Below are 6,978 nucleotides of genomic sequence, written 5' to 3'. Positions count from 1 at the left end.
TATGATCTGTACCATTGTTAAAGGACTTAGCCCAGCACTATTGATCCGCAGACGTTACAGTTCGCAGCCAGTGAACTGTACATTCCGGTTCAATCTCTGAAGCTGTATAACCACCAGCACTTTCTCTTCTATTCATAGTGGCAAAACATAACACAAAGTCTAGTCAAAAATCAATAACTTTCAGAAAATAAACTTTTTTTTATCCTAATAGGATGTTTTCAGTTATTTTTTGGATTGCACAGTGAGGAATGCTGAAATGATTTTTGATTTTATTCATGTACATAAATAAATATCTTCACAATAAGAATAGAAAGCTTCAAGTAGGATTTGTGCATTTTTTCTTTATCCAAGGCTAAACCTGTTTACAAAGTACACAAAGACTAACCCCAGCAACACAACTGCTTTCTAAACTGAAAAAGTACAACATTAATGTAGATTGCAACAAGAAGTATGTTATACAGTGAAGCAAAAGATGGAACAATACATTAACTATAAAACTCTACAATTTATATATCATTTGTATAAACAATAGAATTGATTTGAATTCCTCTTATTGACCTATAAAGCATTAATTGGGTGAGCCCCTCAATGTCTTAGTGAGCTCAGGGCCCTATACAGCTGGTTGAATACTCTGTTCCCAGGACACAGACTACCTTGGAGTGCCGAAAATTAGACTGCAAAGTACAGCATTTAGAGCGTTTAGTTGCAGGGCCCCCAGGCTGTGCAATGATTGGCCAGCCAATGTCAGCGATGCCTCTTTTGTCACAGCCTTTAAGTCCAGACTTCTTCCTCATCTCTACTGTGTCTTGTTTATGTTGACTCCTACAGAGCAAAATAAATAAATACAAATCTATTTATTGTACATGAAAAAAATGCTTTAAACCAAATTGTGCCGTAACATTTTCCATAGGACTGAATTAATAGTGATACAAAACATATTATTTTCTGAGGCCTTCTAGTTATTCAAGAAGGGATTTAGCATTTAATTTGTCATGGATCCATTTACATTTCATGCAGCGTTATGCAATAAACAATAAAAAGTCAAACAAGGTAACAGCCTTAGTGAATTTATATTGATCTGTTTTTGTAAATTTTGTTTTTAATTACCAGCATGAGACACGATTGATTGAGTAGTGATGTGACCTTTGAATAATGGTGTTGTCCAAAATAGCACAAACTTTTTGTTGTGCATTTAACCATCATCTTGAGTAGCTCCCTGAGGAATTCTGCAAATATATTTCTTGACCTCTATAACTTCTTTATGAGATGCATTCCTTGGCTACAATTTATTGGGACTTTACAGGTCAAATGAAAGCCGATGTCTGAGCTATAGCCATGGATGTCTTAGCACAGAAGATAACAAAGACCGTGGAGAATGATCTGGCATTCAGTTCATTTACTGCAATTTGAGACACAATATAATCTTTACACATTACCTTTGAACTTTCATGTCCAGGGCTGGAATTAAGTCACAACGTCAACTCGCCTGCTGCTTCTAGATAAGAAGACCAGCTCGTTAACAATCAATTTAATAGTGTCAACAACTGTGCACAGGGCTTTTAATACAGGTTAAAAATAAAAAAGTGAAAGGGCTACCTGTGTGGGAATGTTCTGTCGATGTTAAACCTTCCTCTGTGTCTGTTGAGAGTGAGAATTCAGTCGTCCTTTTATGTTGTTTTGGAAACAGCATTTCTCAATTTTAAAAACAGATTTTCCTGGGCACTGGCAGTTCCAGGAATAGAAGTAGTAATCTTTCTGCCCTGATAAGCAAAGATATATAAACACAGGTTTCAAAATATGCCCTGAGACTGTATATTTATAGCTTGGTTGTGATTGTGTTACGGGCTTAGCGGTAAAACTGCTAGATAAGCCCAGATAGGTAATAGAATGGGGGGCAGGCAGAGATTGTGATGGAGGAAAAATATCACGTGGAATAGAGTTTGACCCAGAAACTGAGGGGGGGAAACAAACAAATGTTTTTTATTATTATTATTATTATTTTGTATAAGTGTATCATATTCCTCTTAATGCCATCTGTCAGTGATATGATGCATAAAATATATCTGCTGGCTTCTCCCAGGCAACCTGAGGTTCACAGTATCTGCTGCAATAAATGTAGGGATACTGTATGTATGTATGCATGTATGGGGTATGTCCAACTGGTCAACAATTTAATTATTCTTTTGTCTTTTAACTGTTTCCAAACATTAGCTTTTGGTTATGCACAACAAGAGTGGATGAGGAAAGATATCAACTTTTTAATGTAATCTATATGGACATCAGTCCAGTCTGATTTCCTTTGTCTGCAGTGGAGATTGCTAGTATTATAGGTTCACACTAATAAGATAGATTACACAGCTGTACACATTAGGGACTCTGAAGACACCCTTGAATTTATTCAGTGTGTAAGTACACATTTTACATTTCTCCCTCTGTACATTGTCTGTGCAGTGTCATGCTTGCAGAGAAATAATACATGTGGACAGTTAATCAATATAAGCAGATGTTTTTAGCTTTTAGGGAGCCTATAAGCAAAACAGTATGTCATCATATATATATATATATATATACACTCACCTAAAGGATTATTAGGAACACCATACTAATACTGTGTTTGACCCCCTTTCGCCTTCAGAACTGCCTTAATTCTACGTGGCATTGATTCAACAAGGTGCGGAAAGCATTCTTTAGAAATGTTGGCCCATATTGATAGGATAGCATCTTGCAGTTGATGGAGATTTGTGGGATGCACATCCAGGGCACGAAGCTCCCGTTCCACCACATCCCAAAGATGCTCTATTGGGTTGAGATCTGGTGACTGTGGGGGCCAGTTTAGTACAGTGAACTCATTGTCATGTTCAAGAAACCAATTTGAAATGATTCGACCTTTGTGACATGGTGCATTATCCTGCTGGAAGTAGCCATCAGAGGATGGGTACATGGTGGTCATAAAGGAATGGACATGGTCAGAAACAATGTTCAGGTAGGCTGTGGCATTTAAACGATGCCCAATTCCAAATTCAAATTCAAATTCAAATTCAAAGCCAGGGCATTGAAAATGGGTCGTGGATGTGTATTCCAGCATGACAATGACCCAAAACACACAGCCAAGGCAACAAAGGAGTGGCTCAAGAAGAAGCACATTAAGGTCCTGGAGTGGCCTAGCCAGTCTCCAGACCTTAATCCCATAGAAAATCTGAGGAGGGAGCTGAAGGTTCGAGTTGCCAAACGTCAGCCTCGAAACCTTAATGACTTGGAGAGGATCTGCAAAGAGGAGTGGGACAAAATCCCTCCTGAGATGTGTGCAAACCTGGTGGCCAACTACAAGAAACGTCTGACCTCTGTGATTGCCAACAAGGGTTTTGCCACCAAGTACTAAGTCGAAGGGGTCAAATACTTATTTCCCTCATTAACATGCAAATCAATTTATAACTTTTTTGAAATGCGTTTTTCTGGATTTTTTTGTTGTTATTCTGTCTCTCACTGTTAAAATACACCTACCATTAAAATTATAGACTGATCATTTCTTTGTCAGTGGGCAAACGTACAAAATCAACAGGGGATCAAATACTTTTTTCCCTCACTGTGTATATATATATATATATATATAATAGTTAGTGAGCTATTTTAGTGGTGCGAACAACACAATCTCACACACATGCAGGACAGTCAAAAGCTTCATCTGACCTGTACGAGAAGCTCTGTTTTAATGCATGTATTTATTCTGAGGGGTTATGAAGAACAGAGGTGAAAGGTGCAGTTTTTGAGTCTCTGCACATATTGTGATGCTCTTTCCATCCCAGTATTTCTCTTTTTCATTATTCTTTAGCCCAAGAGATTTTTCATTTGATTTAGACAGGAGCTTAGGCAGGGCTGAGGAAACCCTGCCTCCACTTCAGTGTGATTTGTTTTCAAGCCAGTTTTATAATTTAAATATATTACATTTTATATATATTTATATATATAGTGGTTCAGATCATATAATGTGCCTCTATCATTTGTAATTTGTGTTTTTCCTTTAAGCTATCAAAAACATATTAGATAGTACATACTGAGTGTATTTTTGAATTGGAAAATATGGGAACACTAGTATAGGAATTCTAAATGTCCCTTGCAAATGATTTATAAATACTGCTATTAGTATCTATACTGTATTATATATCTATTCAAGTGTATTATTATTATTTATATTTACAGAGATCTTGACAGTATACTGCATGTGTATTAAAATCAAACACAGCAACATAAACTTTAATTAGCCATGCATCAGAATCAGCTTATTTCTTAAAAGATGAGAATTGTAATATGAATGCAATTACTATTATTATTATATTGTTATTGTTTTATTGTTCTGGCTACTTTGTCCAAGGTGTGTCACATTCGACATGGAACTGTGTAAAGTGTTGAGTTCAGGTTATATAACCAAAATCAAATAAATAAAATAAATAATTAAACTAACTAAAAAAAGAAAATTGAGACACAGCAATATACCAAATGAAGTGCAGGCATATTAAGTTTGTGTATCTGCAAGCCTTGCTGGACTGTAGGATGAACTTCAGGCTATTTGAGTTGCCACTTACATACTGCAGTGATGCTTATCTCTGCTGAGGGGAATAGTGTCATAGGCAGTGAGACGCATATAGCACGTCTAGCTCTGCAGCAGATGATAATCAACTTGAGTTAGGGTGCGAGATCAACACAGGACACCAACTAACAGTGTCTGTCAACACATTCATTCACATTCAGGGTGGAGGACAGGTCGGGGATATAGGGGCAGATCCAGCCTTGAAGGTCAACCAGTTCACAGAATTCTTCTAGTTCTAGAAAAAGTTGTCAACTGTCTTGACATTTGAAACAAAACAGAGGTTGGTAATGTGTTAGATACACATTCACATACACATGTTCTGTCTGGTAAACGTTAACCAACGTTAACTTATATTTGTTTGTGCATGATTATATGTAGGAATATATAATTGAAAGAAACAAGACATTGCGAGGTTGAACTGTTTTTCAGTGCTGTGCACAAAGTGGTCCACACAGTAAGAGCAAATGGTGGAGAGAAAAAAAAAAGCCAATAGACTTTTCAAACTGGGGGGTGTGACGGATCTGACACATTCAATGCTGCGACACACCTCCCCATCTGGTGGCACCATAATACTACCATATTAACATTTGAATGTAAATGAACATTACCATGGACTGATATTCTCCACTCTCACTAGTAGTAGGCCAATTGGTAAAACTAGAAAGGAATTAAAAAAATAATACCTACACTTGGTACATTTCTGTACAGTTTACAGTTCTGGTGAGCAATGCATTTGTGCCAAAGTGCTTGCTAATGATAGCATTAAACCAAAATGGCATCTTGAGATGAAACATCCTACCCTGAAGATAAGCCACGAGGTTTTAACATGAAGGGCACATCAAGACAATCAAAGAAACCAGCTGTACAACTGCCAAAGCACTTGAAGCATCTTATGCAGTTTCATACCAAATAGAAAAGTGGAAAACCTCATACAAGTCTCATTCCAATATCAGATAACACAGTTGGCCGCAGAATTGCAGACACTGCAATGTGAATAAATGGGAAGTTATATAGGCTATTTTGTTTAGTACAAAATTGAGGTGGTGTCACAGCTAAGGGTGGCCAATTTAGCTGGAGCACTATAAACCACGCCACCCTCTGTTTATCGAGGGAGGGAACTCGCGCCACCAACCACACCCCGCTCGTAGGTTCAGACCAGGACCCCAGAACACCGCAATAGATTCAGGTAAGTAAGTTGTATGTATTCCAATAAACAGAAATGGAAGCAGGGCATGAAGTCTGCAATCATAAAACAGTGTGCAAATTAACAATCAATAAAACCAAAAACTAAAATCGCTTTTAATAAAAAAGGGGCGATAAAAGAGGCTTAAACCCTAACCTAATGAAAAATAAATACAAAAAAAGAAAACCAAATGCTAGTAAAAAATATACAATAAAAATAGCTATACACCACACTGTTGCTCAATAAGTACTAATAAGAATCTCAATATTTTTCTAAATTGCAAAGGAAACAGATATACAATGATGGTAAGTATTCATCCAATCACTATAATAATGCTTTGTTTGGGGAGAAACAAATTAGCTTGTACCCAAACAGTGTAAGATAGAATAACTGTCTTTATCCTCATTCTTATAGTTGCTGTTGCAGAAGCTCTCGTCAGGTGAGTGGAAACGTTCTTAGGTGAGCTATGCACGGGGGAATACAATGTTAATCTTCTTCCTGGTTTCTCTCTTTGCAGGTTTCCAGCCGCCCGGCCGACTGCAGGGAGAAACATCCCTCAGCAACACAGTCTCCAGGTTAGTAAGTCCCGTATGTAAACACTCTGTTCCTGTTCAATGTCTTTCCCCAACAGATTAAGCCCAAAGCAGAGAGGGGGAGAATGGCAGGAAATCAACCCGGCAGCTTGGCGTCTTAAGCTTCTCTGTACTTCCACACTCCATGGAAATAACAAAACCGAAAGTGCACTCACTGCAGCCTCTGGAGGAATCTGTCCCTCGTCTGTCTTGCTGCCCTTCCGTGCCTTCGTGACCCTGCTGCCCCATTCTGCCGCCTCCCCTCCTGTCTGCCGTTTCCAATGCGGGGAGATCTCCTTGTTCATATCTGATGCTCTGTTTTATCCTCTCCCAGGGCAGGGTGATTAAGTGAGGACGCTTGGTGATGGAGTGCAGGTGGACCCAGGTGAGTAGTGCAGCGGTGATTCGCTCAAAGGAAACAAATTATAATAAGGCACACATGCAAACAATCATAATAATAATAGTGAATAAAGAATTAAACAATAAGGTGAAGGATAAATAATAACAAAATGAAGGCAATATATTTACCAAACAAATTACACCCAACCATATTGAATAAAGTGAAAGTGAAATTAGTGACTAAAGAGCTCATTAACACCATCCGTGACACAAGGTTCTGACAGGGCTCTATGAACTAA

At 38.0% G+C, this 6,978-nt stretch overlaps 1 long non-coding RNA gene across 1 annotated transcript; it reads right to left on the bottom strand.

The window, feature by feature from the left end:
- Nucleotides 1-252: 252 nt before the first annotated feature.
- Nucleotides 253-1,682, bottom strand: LOC136762791 (uncharacterized). The gene is made up of 3 exons (XR_010820900.1): nt 1,597-1,682; nt 1,437-1,495; nt 253-822 (listed from the first exon to the last, which is right to left on the bottom strand). It is a non-coding gene; the product is annotated as an uncharacterized LOC136762791 (long non-coding RNA).
- Nucleotides 1,683-6,978: the final 5,296 nt, after the last annotated feature.

This window comes from Amia ocellicauda, chromosome 11 (genome assembly GCF_036373705.1).
Source record: "Amia ocellicauda isolate fAmiCal2 chromosome 11, fAmiCal2.hap1, whole genome shotgun sequence".
Classification (NCBI taxonomy): Eukaryota; Metazoa; Chordata; class Actinopteri; order Amiiformes; family Amiidae; genus Amia; species Amia ocellicauda.
Note: the sequence above shows the minus strand (reverse complement) of the source record. Positions and strands in the feature narration are given on the sequence as shown.